This window comes from Notolabrus celidotus, chromosome 8 (assembly GCF_009762535.1).
Source record: "Notolabrus celidotus isolate fNotCel1 chromosome 8, fNotCel1.pri, whole genome shotgun sequence".
NCBI classification, from domain to species: Eukaryota; Metazoa; Chordata; class Actinopteri; order Labriformes; family Labridae; genus Notolabrus; species Notolabrus celidotus.
The window spans coordinates 12,315,740-12,334,835 of NC_048279.1; the positions used below are offsets into that span (position 1 = coordinate 12,315,740).

Below are 19,096 nucleotides of genomic sequence, written 5' to 3' on the forward strand. Positions count from 1 at the left end.
AACCCTATCAGTAACCCTGAACCCTAACCCTATTAATAACCCTAGGGGTGACCCCAAATAGTCGAATATTCGACGATTCGTTCTAACGAGTCTTAGTCGACTGCCAATCTCATAGACGAATATTTGCATATGAAAGCGGATCATTCCATTCAAACCATGGGGGTGCTCAATGTCTAATTTTACATTATTTTCCTGTTTCCCGTAAAAATAGTGTCTCATTTAGCGTATTTTTATATAAATATAGACTTATTTAATGTAATTCTGAGAACAGCTTTTGAAGTGTTAAATCTCCTTAAAGTGGTAATTAAATCTCTAATTAAATAAAGGTGGACTCTCCCATTAAGCGGGAGCTGTGGAGCAGACGTACCTCAGCTGGCCTTTAAATCTTTCTACGTTCATAGCAGCTCAAAATGTCTGAAAATAAAACTTAAGTGGATCCTAAAAAATAGTAATGAAGATGAGGAGCAGCTTCATGAAGAGGGCTGTGAGATCAAGGATTACCGGACCACACAAAAACTGTACAAAGCCCAAAGCTGCGCAAAGCCTCAAAAACAATCCACAAGGAAGGAAGCAAGGAGCGCACTTCTGCCCGTAAACACGACACGAAACACGACAGTTTGAAAAGAGTCAAGCGGCCAAAGACGCGATGAAAGACTGTTTTAACAGGTACTGTTAAGGTATTTAAAAACCCTTTAGCTGGTTCAGGTTTGATTTTGAACATTATACAAATGTTTAGCCTTAAGTTGGACAAACTACCCTCCGCAGCACTGCTCTCCTCTGTGTGAACACTGTTTAAATATCTACTGGCTCTTTATTCTATAGTGGAGCGTTGTTCCATGTTTAACGGATGGTGGCCTTCTTTGAGTTTTCTCTCTTTCATCACCTTGTTGTTTTTGCGTGCAATATAGATTAAAAAAATCTAAGTTTTACACTTATAATATTCTGTTGTCCCTTTTACTTTAAGCTACGAGTCTCTTAATTGCAAATGGTTATGTGTAATATTGTCATGCGGTCACCATCATGCAGACTTTGGGTCAATAAGGAAAAACAACAAACATTCGGCTGTTCGTCGACTATGGGCAAAATCTGATGAATCAGATTCGACTAAGCAAATCCTTAGTCAGGTTCACCCCTAAATAACCCTAATCTGAACCCTAACCCTAATCTTTACCGTAACCCTAAACCTAATCATAACCCTAAAACCTAACCCTAATCTTAACCCCAACCCACTACCCTAATCATATCCCTAACCCTAATCTTAACCCCAACCCTGACCCTAATCATAACCCTAAAACCTAACCCCAAAACCTAACCCCAACCCTAATTGTAACCCTAACCCTAATCATAATCATAACCCTAAAACCTAACTCTAACCCTAATCTTAACCCCAACCCTAACCCTAATCTTATCCTTAACCCTAACATAACTCTAACCCTAATCTTAACCCCATCCCTAACCCTAATCGTTACCCTAACCCTTATACTAACCCTTACCCTTAAGGCTGATCAAGTCCAATCCAAATGCGTAGGCGGAAAGCTATTCTTGGATGCCTTTATACCATTCAACTCGGCTCCCTAGGTTGAGGGACACCTACCTTCTATATGAAACACTGCCTGATTATATTTTAAAATTTAAAGGTTCTCAATGATGATTGCATGACCCAGGACACAACCAAGGAACATCTAACACAGCATGTAGCACGTGATGTGACAGCACTTATGCATGTGATAGCTCATATTCTTGTTCTCCCCCCTCCTTTTTTTTTTTGGTGTGGTCTCTTTCTTTCTCTCTATGATTCCCGGCCCTGAGAGGCAAATATAGTGCAGAATGAATTGCTGCCTTAGTCAGGAATTGAGCCCCTCTCTCCCACATGTATTTCACTGGCCACAGTACCAACCTTTAAAAGGAGAGTGAACGTTCGGCTGGGTCTTAAACCCAGGCTTTCCGCACGGAAGATGGATGCCAAAGCTATGTACTATGCCCCTGGTCACTGAAGCCCACCATACAGTTTTATAAAGTAATTCCTCCACAATATATTAACAAAATAAAAGGTTTGGATCTTTTCTGTGATCCTCCATCTAACATTATACTCTCAACCTACCGAATGATCCGAGGACCCCTTCAACAAAGTGTTCCAGTGCGGAGATTCGAATGAGGGTCCCCTGCATATAAGGCTGACATTATTCTGCTGAGCCACCATCCAATCCCTACACAAATTGATATCAACCGTCTGCCCACGACTGCTGGTGATGATCTCCATCAGGAACCAAACCCATCAGAGACTGGATCAGCAGGCCTGCGCACAGATTCAAGGAGCCCACACAAACCCAAACCCCAACCCTAATCATAACCTTAACTTTAACCCTAATCATAACCTTAACTTTAACCCTAACCCTAATCATAACCCTAACCCTTATCATAACCCTAAAGCTCATGATTAAAGAGGGTCAGAAACCCTGTCCTGTATGAGTATTCCGTGTGTTCAAATGTGTATGTGTGTGAGAGAGCAGGGAAAGATGGTTGTCAAGAGACTGTGGGCTTTATCATCAGTGTTTGGCTTGACGTCTGGACAACTTTCCCCAAAAGGAGTGACCAGCTAAATTATCCAAGTCATCTTCACCTCATCATCTTCAAGGCAACCAAAAACAGTGGAGGTACATACAAACTAATTCTCAAGAGTAACTCTGCAATCTCAAAGTCTTAGTCCTTGTTAAAGAGTGAACTCTTCCATGTGATTAACAAAACAATCACCAAACCTGATGACTTCATAAAGGCCCTTTTGCAAAAGGAGTGATTTGTAACAGCATTTCTATTTCCCATGTCACGTCCAGTGGGACCAACAGAAAGACCTACTGTAATCTGCATTCCTCCATTCCCCCCCCCCCCCCCCCCCCCCCTCCCTCGCCCTCTTTCAAAGAGGAAGTTGAAGGTTTATTAGAGTTGGTGGCCTGTGATTGTGTTTTAATGAGAGAAAGACTGCAGAGGGGAGATAAGGCACTGAGTTCAGGCTGAGAGGTCCTCAGTGGGATTAGAATAATCATCAAAAAACGCCATGTCTTTAAAAAACACACAATGGACCACGGCCGCTCCTGTCAGCCCACACTTCTCCGCCCATTCATCCCCCCACCTCTCCATCCCTCCGCTTCGACACCGGTCGGCCAATTGACATTCCGGTGTGACGGTCTGCTGCTTGCAGTGGAATGTGACATTTCCTCTCATCACTCTCTAGCGAGCCAAATGTGCGGTTTTACAGATTAGAGAGGGACAGTGAGAAAACGTGAGGATGGAGGGAGTGTGGAGAGAAGAAGAGATAGATGTGTGAGAGTGAGGGGGCACAGGCTGAGAGAGAGAGGGAGATAGAGAGAGATAAAGAAGCAATTAAAGACTGAATCAATGCAAAGTCATGATAATGAGGCATTCAGACACCAGCAGCATCATTAGACATCATGATTTCACTGTTCCTGTCTTCCTGTGTTCCACATTTAATATCAACAATCAACTCCTGGCTTTGAGGTGCATTATGGAAATCAGCAGTGTGATGGGGATAAATATCACAGTGCCTTTCATTTAGGTTACCTGTAAATGTCACATGTTAATGTGGCATTAAGACTCGTGATGTTCTTGCTTTTAAGCATTGCATATGCATAGACACCACACTGTGATGCCACAGTGTTCTTATACATGGTGTGTACCTGTATGACTTTAAGTGTAATTATGGGATAGATTATTTTTGACTTTGTTCAAGATGAGCATGAATTAACAAAAAAACTTGGAACAGAAAATTTTAAATGAGCTGAAAGATGCTAAAATACATTGAAGTGCATTGAAGAACAGGGACAATTCATTATGGTCAATATGGTATCATCATGTTTGCCTGTAAGGGTAGAAATATCTGGGTGAGTCATGAAATGGTGCATTACGATATGATACAATATAGTATGAAACAACAGGATATGATAAGATACCATTCGATGCAATGTGATACGATACGATACGATACGATACGAAACGATATAATACTATACCATACCATACTCACTGGCGCCGTATAGGGGGGAAAAGTTAGGATGAATCTAAGGGCCCATGACTGACAGGGGGCCCAAAAATAATAATTGAAAAAAATAATAATAATAATTAATATTTTATTCAGAATAAGTTAATTTAAAAAAACAGTCACGTTGCCTTAATAAACGTATATCAGAGATCTCTACTTTATTTGGGCAAATTCATATTAACCCCCCCCCCCCCCCCCCCCCCCCCGCATGAAATCGGCATGAAATGGTACAGCCCAGCCTGAGTCCCGCTAATCAGCTGTGCCGCGCAGTCAGCCAGAAGTAGCACAGTGCTGCACAGAGTGCGCTAAAGGCAGCTAAAATGTCTGGAAAGACAAAGTCTGGGTCCCAGAAAAGGAGGGAAAGAAAGGATTGAGAGGAGAGAGAGAAGAAATTGCGACAGTATGTCACCCAATTTTTCTCCATGAAAGGTTGGTAAAAATCAACCTGTTTGCTAGTTTGATGTCCACAATGAGATGAACTGCGTTTGAGCTAATTATACTAAATGTGGTTTCCCCGCCCTCCCTACCAGACTCAGCAGCTGATATGTCAGCAGGTGCACTGTCTCCCCACAACTCCCCCCAACCCAATGAACAAGAAGGTGTAGCATGTCAATTAGCACTATTGAAGGGGGTCTGTGGGAATCTCTTTTTTCTCTCTTTATCTGTACCATTACAAAAGCCTATAAAAACAAAGCTATAGCTAAGCTACATAAGCTACAGCCCATAGTCTGTTTTGGATGCTGGGCAGGTTGAAGCATTGAGTGATTTAGTCTGTTTTAATGTCTTTTTTTTTACTCAAATAGTACCTTAAAATCAGATATTTTGATGCTGACTGAATTTTGGGCGGTCCCACGAGGGGAAATTTGTTTAAGTAGCTTTAACCTCTTAATAATTGTAAATAATAAACTTGATCCGATAAACTTGAACACAATTAAGTATCAAATCTAGCGTTGCTGATACAGAACAGCATTATAGTGATTTAGTATTTTTTTAATTCATTTTTGATATTAGAACACTATTTGAGTTTTCTGCACATTATTATTATATTTATGTTTGCTGTTTTTTTTGTATGTATTTTCTTTTAATTGTGCAGATAAATAAACATAAACATAGATCCATTATTCTGCATAATTCAGTGCTGCTCTTTTCTGTTGTGCATTCATTTTTAAAGACTGTTGTAACTTTGATTATGATGTTTTTATAAATGGTGTATTACTAGGCATGGGGCGCAAAATCCCTGGGGGCGCCCAATACAGTATGATACAATATAATACGATATAATAGGATATGATATGATTCAATGTAGTATGATACAATACTATATGACAGGATACCATTGGCTACCATTTGATGCAATGCTATGCAATACAATAAGATACGATACACTACAATATGATACAATACAATATAATATGGTACGATACAATAGGATGCAATATGATAGCCTATAACGCATTGCAAAATGGTATGATACATAGTGCTACACAATATGTGACCAATGATAATGATAATATCAGGATACAGCAATTCTGCAATAGTCAATATATTGTAAGTTATATCATAATGAATCCTGATTTCTGATTAACTGAAATTTTACAATCTACCAATACCTCTGACTGTACCTGTTAAAGCTACAGTGCTACTCACCATGATATAAAAAACTACATCCAAGTCTTTTTCAGTCAACTCTCATTCCTCCATAGCTCTCCTCAAAAATCCTGCCATACAAGCACCGGTGTAGGTCTTGTGCATTACGCTTCTTTGCAGCACATAGGAATGCATTTCCCACTTGTTGTCAATACAAGGGGCAGTAATTGTGACTGAAGATCCTGTAGCATGTGAAGCTCAGCCATTTTATGTGAGTGCACTTTCTGGAGACTTGAGTGCCCTCCACCCTTCCTCTCGCCTCAGCATAAAGAGCTGAAATAGCTTTTTTGTCTGTCTTCTTGTTGGTTTTGAAAGTGGATGATGAATCTCAAAACCATCTTCTTCTTCTATCATCATGCTATCAATCTCTTCTTCATCCAATTAGCTTCTGTTCACGTTACTGTTATTCATGTCATTTGTGCCAACATGAAAAGACGTGTATTAGTGAGCCGGGAGTCAAAGTGGAAGAAAATCAGTTAAGAGTAGTGTATTTTATCAATCAAAATACTGATATTTCATGCTGGCATATTGATAGTTGCATCACATAAGTCAGGGTGGCAATATATTGCCAAATGGGAAAAAAGTCCCACCCCACATTCATGTAGTCTCTCAGTCAGTTTTTGGAAAGATTTTAATGTCTGCTTTATCGTATATTACGTTTTATCCTAATCCTAATTCCATATCAAACATTAATATTAGATCAAATCTGAAAATGGGATAAGATCAGTTTACTGGGTGAATTATTGCACATTTCTGATTGGCTGGCAGTTAAAGATTTCACTCTGTTTGTTCCTCTTAATTATCTTTCTGCAGTGCTCAGATTGAGTTGGATTAAGTTTTACATTCATGGACAGAGTTTGCACACAGCATCTCATACATCTCTGATATGTGGATTACATTTTCAAAGGAGCCCTTAAATTATGGATTATAATCACTCAGATAGAAGATGAAACCTTGGTATGATTAAAGGTAGAGATAATGGTAGAAAATTATAAATGTCTTTTTAGAAAGAGTGAAGCTGGGCTGGAGATTAAAAATATTGTTAGGATTTACTTGTGTGAAGAAAAAAGAACTTAACTGAAGATCTTTAAAAACCCACCTCACCCCTTCGTCTGAACAGCTTGTGTGGGATGAAGTGTGCGAACATTGTGTGGCTACCTTGAATGTTTCTGAGAGAGTGAAAGTTCAAGAGGTGTCTGAGAGCTTGTAAATAGAAACATTTTCTCCACCGTGCTCAAATCCTCTTTGTGTCCATTTTTTTGTTATTCATGTCGTTATAAGCCTTCAGTTATTCAGATCTGGATTTCAAGGTTTACGTACAGTTATTATTTAGCAGAGGAAAGGGTTTCACTTTGACCCAAGCTACAAAAATGCCAACAGATGCAAGGAGAGTTTTGTGATACTTTAAATCAAATGATCAAATAGAGAGAGCCTGTGTTTGATAAGGGGACAGAACCACGTAGCTTGGTGTGGATATGGTAGCTCTGCTCAACTGGAACTCTCCCTTATTTACTGCTCTTTAAATGCTGTTTAAATCGCACCAGCTAATCTGAAAGGCTTTACCAATGTTGATGTGTGTGTATACACTGTGTGGCAGAGAGAGAGGGGAGAGAGTGAGGGAGAGGAATAGAGAGAGAGAAAGAGAGCAGGGAGAGTTAGTTTGCGGCCTCTCTCTACAGGGAGAGGGGATTATGTTCCTCTGCTGTCATGTGTTCTGACATTCAGAATGTTATTAAACTTCAATAGGCTGAGCTCAGGGTTCACTGATTACTCTTACTGGGGCTGAATCCATTATTCAGGGTTTACTTCACAGCGCGTGTTTACCAAAATCACACCTGCACGCTTCACACACTGATGCAGAAACACCTGCACATGCACTCTGTATGCACACATGCATATATGCATGCTCCCTGCAGATGCTCACGTACATAGAGTCACACACAAACTCAGATAAATGCATTAGTCTGAGTACGCCTTCACTGCAGTAATGCATTTTAGATAATGTGTCTGTGTTGGCAAATTTGATTTGTGAGCCTACTAAATATGCATTGGGCCTTAGGGAGGCTGAACTTTAATGTTAAGAATGTTTCTCGAGTGATGTGAGTGTCTTTCAAGTGAACTCTGACTGAGAGCAGAAAAACTGTCTGCTAAATGTGAAGAGATTGCCCACTCAGAGCTCCCAGCAAACAAACCAGCATGCACATGCAGAGGGGTAGAATGAAAAAAGTCTCATTTGGTCAAAGAACAGTTCCGTCTTAACAAATGGAAATGACATTCAAAGCGTTGTTCTGCAGAGAAGAGATTTAAGTAAGGAATTCTGGCCTATTGAGGTAAATATTACATTGAAATAGAGGGTGTTCCTGCTTCTTGTGTTTTGACCCTATCCAGTAGAGTGATTGGCTCAGAGTCCACCCGGGTTGTGCAGGGACGCTCCCTAACTTTGATCACTGTGGAAAGTAGCCCTGCTCCATAATCCCCTCATCTGTCATTCTGTCTGAGCCGATGTGGGCCACCATGCATCTCTCCCTCACTCACTCTCTCTCTCCCTCTCTCCTGTTCTTTCTGTCTCCAGCACCTGTTTACTACCTCCATCCATCTTCCCTTCAAGGCCTCGGTCTGCCGCCGTCCACCGAGATGGACGGATGGGGAAACTGAGAAGGAGAAGTGGGCGCCAGCTTTCCCTTAACTTCAGGGGGCCTGGCAGCAGAGCAACTTCTCTGTTCCCTCAACAATGAGGAAGAACATGTCTCAAACAGGGACAGTTAATCTTCAGGGTATGGGACTAACTGGCTCTGCCTTGTGATTGACTGTCCCTCTCTGTTGGTCCCTGGGTGACCCTCAACACCACCGAGACGAGGGAGGACCAATAAAGCTCAGACTGGATAATAACTCATCATAATCTCATACGTTTTCATTTACTGAGCAGTATAATGACATAACCAGTATAAATCACCGGCTAATGGGAGAAGTGAAGCCCAAAAATACGAGCCTTGATGTGTGTTCTGAGCACTGAAGTCTGAAGCAATATTTCAGACTGTCCTGTCTGAGGCTGAAGTGTCTGTGTCTACCCTCCTGTTCTTTACTGTTTTGTTATGTCTGTACTACAAATTGTGTGTTTGAAATATAACAGGGACAATGTGGGAAAGTTTTACTTTAACTTTCGTTTGAAACATAAAGACGATTAACAAAGCTGACACAACTTAAAAGTCACAATGTGTTGGATGAGAAAATATCCTAAACTTTGGTTCACACCTCTAGAACACACCCATGTTTTCATACAGATCCTGCATAAATATGCAGAATCTCTAGGTCAGGCAGTCCCTCCAGGATTTCGCGGAATTTTTTTGTGATTGTTGTGGCCCAAAAAGCCTGATTTTGCGGCAGCTTTTGAAAAAAATTGCGGTAAAAGGTTGCGATTTTTTGGGGGGATTTTTTCCCCCAATAACATCTCAGGGGCAAGTAAATATGCTAAATTACAGTTGTTTTAGAAAACATCCTTGATGTGACCACTGTGACTGTATTTTGATTCTCTTGATTCACAGAAAAATGCCATGAAAGGGCACTTGACAGGCAGTTCACGGCACTCTGAAATTAATCTGCATCTTTGACTACAAGGAGTTGATCAAAACTTACTAAATGTGTCTGATGTTTCACCAAACTAGAATAAATCAAGCTGTAGACGCAGAGCTTTTACGGTAATGGCGGCAACAATGTCAAACCTCAAATAGTAGTACCTTAAATAGTAAACAGACGCCCCGTTCTGTCTTTGTCACTAACACTCACTGGGGGTAAAATCATCAATGAAGATGAGACAGATGCATGGAGGAGGGAGAGCTGGTTCATAAAGCACACCTGCTGCAGGTAGGTGAACAAGCGAACACTGAGCCCCTCAATCTATAAATAATAACGTTGTCATCGTCACTTGTCCCGCCTGCTGTCCCCTCTCTTCACCCGTTCTCTGTGCGTGTTTTGCTGTTCAAAAGTGCCGATCAAGTGAGGACTTACGTTTAAGGAAGTGAAATTGATGACAAAACCGATGACGTACAGGGCTGAGGTTAAGGTGATTGGTCAAATTTGCGGGAAAGTTGCGGTGATTGTATAAAATTGCAGGGCCGCGAAAGAATCGCGCTGATTGGTTGAATTTGCATTGATAGTTGCGATCGCGAAATCGCAACATCCTGGAGGGACTGGTCAGGGCTATTCAACTAAATATTTGGTCGGGCCGGATTTTCAGACTAAGGGCATGAGCTGGGCTGGACGTTTTTAGCAGACAGTCAAAGTTAACCATTTAAAGTACTTAAGTTACATAAGTGTTGCATTCAATTTTTGTAATAATGTTGGAATTTTTGTAAGAACTTGTCAGTGTTAGTAAACGATGTTTTTCTTGCCAGACCCAAGTCACAATCACTCAGCAGTTGCTTTCGGGCTGCATGTGGCCCGCTGGCCGCTAATTGAATAGGGCTGCTCTAGGTAAATGTATGGGAAGCACTTTGTTTATTGTCACAGTAGTGTAGTCAATACATGTACTTGCAGCCTTGACTGTACGATACATGCATGGATTGTGTTCCTGTCATTTATACCAAATGGCACAAAGGTGTCAACATGCTACGCCGTTATCTTTAAATCGACAAAGGAACATTATGCTCAGCTCAACCTTTCTGAGACTGAACTTCCTGTCACCCCAGCCAGTCCCTCTATGCAACCACAGATCAATACCCAGCTTAGATCAACCAACTCATGACTGCTGAGTCATAAATGATGACCAGCTAACCTTTAAGATTTGTGAGGCCTTCATTACCCGGTCATGCTGATTTTCCCTGTATAACACCAGGAAGATCAGACCCTACATGTCAGAGCATGCATCACAGCTCCTGGTACAGGCTCTCGTAATATCACACATTGACTGCTGTGACTCCTTACTGGCAGGCATCCCTGCGTGCAAATTTAAACCTCTGCAAATGATCAAGAATGCAGCAGCACGACTGGTCTTTAACTAACCAACAGCATGTCACTCTGCTGTTCATTTCTCTCCACTGGCTTCAAGTAGCCCCTTGCATCAAATTCAAAACACCACTGCTTGCTTTCAAAAACAGCTCCCATCCATGCACACAACTTGAAGGTGGGAACTCTAGCTTAGCTGTATCTATTGAAATTATAGTTGCAGTCAGTTATTGGCAGGCTTTACCCCAAAGACATAATCATACACTTCCAGAGTAAAGCTTGTCTAAGTTTTTCCTGGAAGCTCCACAAGTCCCCTTGTACAGTATGTTGCTTGGTCTGGTCTTCACTTCATGTCTGAGGAGTGGCCGAGGCCATTAATAACTTTTGAGTTTGTCTTGAAAATCGATTTCACCTTTTTTGGGGGTCAAAGTAGCAACATAGTCCAAATATGTACCATATAGCAACACAATACGGAAGGAAATGTGTTTGCAAATTAAGCAGGCTCATACTCTGTCCTCAGGCTGTTCCTATGTATTGTCAATGTGTTGTTGGAAGCTGTCTTTAGATCTCACCCTGCTGTGAGTGCCAAGTCACTCAGACGCAGAAAGACAGCCTGAGGGCTGGATGGATGAGAGACGAGAGGTGCTACATCCGATTAAAGGGGGGCTTCAGTCTTACAGCATCTCTGTAGGAGGAGTGTGTGTGCTTGTGTTTTTGTGCACCCATGTCTCTGTAAATGTCTTTGCTCATATATGAGCAGAAAAAAAACCTCCTACACAGAAATGTGTGCAGCCACTGCCTGCAGCTGCTAGTGGGTGTTTGTAACACACATGAAGGGACAAGAGGCAAGCATTAGATGAAAAAATATAGAAGCAGGTGAATTTGAAGTGACTTCTAAGTCAACATACATGAGGTTATGTGCGAGTCTAACCCCATGATAAGTCTGAGCTAGTTAACCCCAGCAGAGCCAAAGGGGAACAAGCTTTTCCTCCCTGATGGCTGCGAGACTTTACTGCGTCCCTCCAACACAAGCTGGCAGCAACGTCTTCACCACTATTGATTTCCTTTCCTCCTCGATTTAGAAAAACATGGCTCACATGCCAGGAAGAGACACTTCAACAAAGTTAGACCACCTCTCTTCATCACAGCATCATTGAAATGCAAGGGAAGACAATAAGAGGGGTTTGGGAACACACCTTATTTAGAAAACAACAGACCTCAAGGAAAAATCAATAGTAAGCAACAGCATGACACACAAAACAAAATGTTTTAACTAAAGGGAAAAAACTACAAAAATAGGGACTAAAGGAAAATATTCTCCCACTCTTGGGCATAAAAAGCACATCCATTTACAGGACAGGTTATTTTTGCCTTTATTTTGATAGGATAGCTTGAGAGAGGCTGGATATATAGGGAGAGAGAGAGGGGGGGAATGAAATACCCTAAATCATGCCTGGACTGGGAATCCACCCTATGACCAGGGAGACTATAGCCTCCATACATCAGACACCTACATGCCCCTACATTTACAGGAACACAGGTAACGACAACTTTAAATTCATGGAATTCTTAAAAATGGGGTTATTGGCATGCCAATACCTTCAGGGACATTTTTAAAATATCCTTCTGCAAAATATTTACAGACAAAGAAATCAACTTTTAATTCATAGAGGTACCCCTACTACTACAAGTTACAGGATGCTTGAATCCTAGCTTAGGAACTGTAATGTACAGCAGACCTGCTAAGCCTTAGATTCCTGCACATGCTAAAGTCTTGGATAGGTTTATACTAACAGTGATACTTCACACCCATGCATTGCAAGCCTAAAAGTGTCCGGACAGTGTCTGGATACTGTGCAGGAATCTGTTTGTGCAGATTTTTCCAGCCAGTAAAAACTCCTTGTATGAAGTCTGGTGGGAATGATACTCTTCACTGCTGGTCTTTGTTATGTTTTTGTATTGTTCATCCAAAAACTCCTGCTATTAGGTATATGTGTGAAAAGCAAATCCAAAAGATGTCCCCTCTATGTACTGAAGTTTTCTGTGAGGAGTTCTTACCTGTACTAAAGTATATACTTAACTGAATTCTGATGCCTCAGTATGACCTAAAAACAAACAAGACTTATTATCTTTTTATATTCATGTTATATGCCTGCCACCTCTGGGGTAGTTGACACACGAGGCTATCAACAGAATCCTGCAGAAATACTCATTTAAAGTAATTTACACATTAAATGTTAATTCTGAGTTGCACATTTAGCACATCATAAATAAAGGTGGGTGAAATTTTTCATCAGAAAGGCCCCCCTGTGGCTTTGTCCACAGGGGGTCGCCAAAGTTGACATAAACCAGTGTCAATCACAGGAGTTTTAATTGTCAAAGAGGCTTTAAGGATACATTTTAGAGGACTATATTAATAGTACAGAGTTGATTTACTCTGGAAAATGATAAATACACATGTACTTATACAGGGCTTCTCTAGTCTTTCTGACCAATCAGAGTGCTTGACCTCACCTGTCGCATTTACCTATTATCATCACCGTCACACACTGTTGGCAGAGGCTGCTAAAGTAAGAGACCATCAGTATCAACTAATCCCATTTACATGTACTCAAACACCACTAGTCACCAGGAGCAATTTTGGTTCAGTGTCTTGCCCCGATTTGAGTGTAAATATTAATTTTGTTGTAGCTACAATGACAATAAAGGCTTCTGATTCTGATTCTGATTCTGAAAAGTCCACAAACAGATTGATGATGTCATGCTAGCTTTGTCTAAGTTTTGGGCTTATTTGAACACTCCACATTAATCATTGTAAACTAGTTATGTGCCTTCTGGGTATGTACAATGACAGTACGCTGAGTAAGGAGTTTAGGAAACATTAAAATGATGCAAAATTAACTTTTCCTTCTATTTCATTCAATTATTTTTTTTCCTATTATGTTATTGTAGAGGACCTGGCTTGTCTATACAGATCTATCCATGGGGCTAAATAATCATGTATCAAGCGTTTATGAGTCTACACCTGTGTTTGTCCAGGTTTCTTGGAAAATGGCCCTGCTGCTAATCAACCATCTCTATTAGAGCATCTGTGAAAATGCTGATTAGTGTGAGTATGTTTGTGTGTGTCCACTTGTGTAGGTATGATGCTGCTGCTCATCGTCAGCTCTCTGAGAGACAGACGGTGTGAAAAATCTGCACCTGGACACAATTAGCCAACATTCACTTTGAATGACTCTCCCGGCTAGAACAAGATCTCTGTTTTACTTTCTCCTCCTTTCTACTCTTCTTTTTGTTGGTTCATAAAAAATTCTCCTTCACTCCCAAACATCTCTGCCTTCACCATCATTAGTACACCTGCAGGCATTTTTGAGAAATATCATCGTCACACTTTTGAAGGTGTCTCTCTTATTTCACTACTCAAGGCATTACATTTTTTAAGGACACCAGCACAGCAACCTCAGGTGTTGAGAACAAATGTTGGTGGAGCCATTGAGGGAGTGCAATAAACTGCAGTTTCTTGAGTGTCTCCAAAAGCTACAGGAACCTTGTTAAAGTCCATATTAAATGCCCTTTTTACATCAGGAGTAACATGTGAACAGCCTGGTTTGAAAATCCTTTTCATCTGTACAACCTATTTCTTTATTCCTGATTACTGTATGGATATTTTATTTCTATCCTTTCTCATTATACAACTGTATTTGAGGCTAAGAGATATGTATAACTCTTAAGTCACGTTCACACAAAACGCAGACAATCGCTTAATTTGTGTAAATACAAAGAGCTGAATGCTGTGTTTACTCGCTTAATTTGTGCAATTAACTTACTCCATTCGTAAGTCAACATCACGTACATGCGAGTGCCCTAGACACAATTTTGAAGGGGTTCACTTCAAACACCACTCCAGTATGTTGTCACCAAACAAGGTTGAGCTTGACTACGTTGAATGTGAAGCCTTATGCTAAAGGACACAGTTCTAACTTGCTAGTACAACCAATAGCTGGAATTAAGTGACAGACAAATGTACCATATAATCCGACCTCCTCACTCACTTTACTCGAAGTGAGCTCCTTTTTATTCCTGCTCCCATAAAAAGTAGGTAGTGTCATATAGTTTGGGGAAGCCGCACAGAGATACAATCAATTTGTCCTATATTTTCCAGACAAACTAACCTTTGTCGGTCTGTTTGTCACATCATCACCGGAGTATCTGGATGCTGATGGCTGTCGTGACGAGAATGATTCGCTTGAGTTCAGATTTTTGAACTCCTGCGAATAAGCAAACGAAGCTTGTAAAGCGTTGTACGCGTCGCAAATTTGCGCGTATAATTTTTTGTTTTATTCCCGCAAAATGTGCGATTCACGCCACCCGACAAGAACCCGCTTTATGTATTATCTTTACATTGACTTTAGATGTAATTCATTCCCGTGAACGCTTGGTGTGAACTCCCCATCACACATAATTAGGGGCCTGGTTGATTTGACTTACAGGTGGGTACATTAAAGTGGTTTGACCATCTTTGAGCTTAATAATGAGGCGCCTTAGAAACCAATGGGTGACATCACTGAGACTTCATCAGTGGTTTATAGTGTTTATTAGGACATCCTAATTCTAAAGATATGATTTACGGTCCCTCATTAGACAGGGTAGTTGACATACAGATTTAATTTTAGATAAGGACTGATCACTTGGCTCACGAAACAAAGCAACATTATTTCAATCTCAAAAGATGAATTTCATCTAGGGTGTGAGCTTGTGCCGGCCACAGCAGTCATAAACCTTTACTAATCAGGCACCAGAAATAGGGACACGGCAAGAAGTTAGTACAGCATTATGTATCTTAGGGTATATAAATATGTGATAGAAATCACAAGTTGATGTCGGACAAGTTTCTTTTTCATCTCTCCTTTTCATCTCTGCAAAGGGAAAGAAAGAGAGTGACAGAAAAGAGAGATGTTAATTATACAGTAGGCCTCTGGCTGTCAGAGTGAGAAAGAGTGGGGGCCTCTCCGGTAGTTGATGTCACTAATCATGGGGGTGTGACACAGCATGACACCCTGCTATCTCTGTGTAACACACAGGCGCACACACACACCAACAGAAACCTACACAATAAGCACCAGAGCAGACAATGACACTTTCTATATTTGCATCTTCATCATAATAATTATTCTTCCACCGCTGAACAATAATATGAGAAACGATTGGTGCATGAAATGTCTTCCAGGTAGTGACAGTTTTCTTGTTTCAGCCCCTATGAGCACAGATGAAATTTATAAACGCTGAATGTATGTTATACAAGCAAGTAAAAAAGAAAATAATAATAACCATATAAAAACAAATTATACATTGAGAGAGTACATGTAGATAGGTACACTGGAGATTTGTTTACCACCTCCAGCTGACATGTCACAGTCAGTTTGTGTTTGGAGTAATAACAGTCTGGAGACGATTGGATTAACTTGCAGAAATTAGGTTTTGAAGAAACACAACATGGCATTCATCCATATAAGTCACTGCAATTGAAAGGCTATATTTCCCTGAATTGGTTTCATCTATATTGTATTTGTCACTGACTGTTTCTGCATCAGTGAAGCAGTTCAGGCCATGAATGTCCTCCACTACTTTCACTCCTAATGGTTCATTCTAAGGTATAGTCACTGTTCTGCTCACTCTCTCCCTCCATGCATGCTGTAACATCCCCTTAGCTGAAAGCTACAGGTCTGCTGACACTTGTTATTACTGTTGCTGCAGGTCAGATGACTTTCATAAAACCTCCACCCGAGTATCCACCTTAAGGCTGGGAGTTTGCATTCTCCTGCAGGGCAGCTTATTATCGGCACTCCTCAGTCCCTGCTGTGCTGAGCTTGCTGTTCATTGTGGGGAGTAATGAGAACAGTGCCTAGACACCAAACATAATGCTTTACATATTCTGCATTTACATAATATTGATTTGAAATGACTTGCCTGAGTGAATTTAGTAAATTCATATTACACAGCCTGCAATGTTAGGAGTAAATTTGTGTTGTTTTTGTTAGGGAGCAAGCAAATATGTTTGTTTTTTCTGTGTGAGGTATGCAATTTTATTCTGGATGCATTTTTGTTAAAACAGGTGAATTGATCATCAGACACCAGCAGCAATCAGTAAATTAAATGCTCGGGAAAAAGAAAAAAAAAGCTGTTTAAAGAAGCTAAAGCCAGCAAGCTCACCCCTCTAGTTAAGGAAGGGTACAGTGTGTACAAATATGAATATGTAGCTAAATATAGCAGTCAGATTCTTTGTTAAAATGTTTACTTGCTCAACCCCTCTGTCGGTAAAGTGATGGTGGTCTCCAAAGACTAGAAACTCCTGTGATGTATGATGAATATGATCATCCTTGTCAAGTTTTTAACCACCAAAAACATCCATCAATCCAAATTATTTTGTGCATAACAAACCACTCTTTCGACTTCACACTGGTGCATTTCAGTCAGCTCACTAAATACAAAAAGTCTTATGTTACTGGTTTGCCTGCTCTGTGCCACTGTAGGAATATGGTGGTTCAAGATGGCGGCCAATTTATGTAGATATCAAAGGTTCATTTTAAGTGAACAAGAACAAACAACTTAATTATTCAGGTAGTTAAACACTTATTGAAACATGCTTACAAATATTATATTCCATTTCTACCATGTCTGTTATGCTAAATAATTACTGCAAACTGCCCCTTTAAGATACAGACAAACCTGAACAAAGTGTTACAATGATAAAGAGAACCTACACTGCTGCTGCAGAGCAACTGACTGAAACCAAGATATGAGGGAGACCCACGAAAACCTTTTAACAAAACTAAAAGGGCTGCTAGAGATGCCTTCGAAGAAAAACCCAAAGACTGGGGAAAAGGGTCCACCCAACTTTAAACTGATGTATTTTTTTATAGATCTAAACAGAGAGGGTAATATTACCAAGGATTTATGGTGCTTAGGAAAACTATACAATGCAGAGATCACAGTAGAGCTCCTCTCATTAACTCTGAAGGTGAGCTACTGAGTCAGCACAGGGAACTGGAGCCCAGGAGTATATATACGTTTCCCACACTGGTCCAGATCAGGGCAGTCAGGCACACACACCTGACCCTGCACTGTGCTGATTAGCTCACCAACTCAGAGGCTGTTTTTGAAACCGCCTACTATACTAGCAGTACATACTGATTTGGCCAAAATTCAGTATGTAGTAAGTAGTATGTGAATAAGAGCAAAATCTGCAGTATGCCAAAACTCCCCAGAGTCTACTGATTCGGGAAAATTCACAGTATGCATCAGACCAGTCTGCATCTCGTACTGTTTCCCACAATGCTCTCTTCTTCTTTGATGGGGGAACTCAGATTTTTTAGGTTCTGAGAAAATTATTAAATTCTATATAAACCACTTCCTATCTTTTTAAATCATAAGTGGATGCTAAAGAAGCAGTTTCTCCATCAGCTTTGCCGTTGTTTACTTTACCGCATTCTGAAACCAGAAATTCAGTGACGTCTGGCCTAGCGTACTGCAACACCGATCGAACAGACAGTCAGACTAAATACTAAATTCAAACGCAGTAATGTAGTAGGCAGTACCTACTACCTACTACATTAGTAGGTGGTATGTAGCAGACTGTTCGAAAACAGCCAGAGAGTGGCACAACTGAGTGCTGCTCCAGATTCTAATATGCATAAGCCACATTCATTCTACATATCATGACTTTACCAGTGTCACTGAGTTCTATATGAAAAGGAACATAAATAAGAGTTTGGATTTGAACAGGGCACTAAAGGATAGGTAAGTCATCTCGAATTGTGATTATTTTATTTATAAAACAGTTTGAATGGTCAAAGACAAGTTAAACTCACTATTCTAGCCACCCTCCTCACTTACATACACACAAACCCCAGTTTAAACCCAGACAAGGAACTTTCTTTGTATAATAATAAGTTTTGAAGCACTTTTTGATCTTGTGCTGTGAAAGATGCTGTACCACACTCCACTTACTTTGATGAATGTCATCCCCGCTCAGACTCGACCTTTTAGTAAAAGAAAAAGAAAGAAAGCATAAACTAAAACACTTTACGTATCCAATTGTTTTGTCTACAGACTCTAAAATTCAATCTAACTGCTTTCATATTTGTGCCGGTGCATGTTGATTTGACAAAAGCAAACATGGTGCTTATAAAACTCTTCTGGTTTTCTCCTTATCTCAATGATCACGCTGAGTACCATTAAGTCGCCACAAGTTTGCTTTTTAATGACCTCATAGGTCTCTGATGCTTCTCCATTTTCACGCAAGACAGACTATCTGAGATTATACTTAGATCACTGCACCTCTTTGTGGACCTGGCTCGCCCTTTCTTCTCTGCTCATAATATCTAAACTCATATCCCATTTGCCTGAGGCACAGTGCGAGATATATTATTCCTGTGGAAATAAAAGTGCACAATA

General features: G+C 40.5%; 1 long non-coding RNA gene across 1 annotated transcript; it reads left to right on the plus strand.

The window, feature by feature from the left end:
- Nucleotides 1-508: 508 nt before the first annotated feature.
- LOC117817806 lies at nt 509-8,842 on the plus strand. Its single transcript, XR_004632220.1, has 2 exons — nt 509-666; nt 8,274-8,842. It is a non-coding gene; the product is annotated as an uncharacterized LOC117817806 (long non-coding RNA).
- Nucleotides 8,843-19,096: the final 10,254 nt, after the last annotated feature.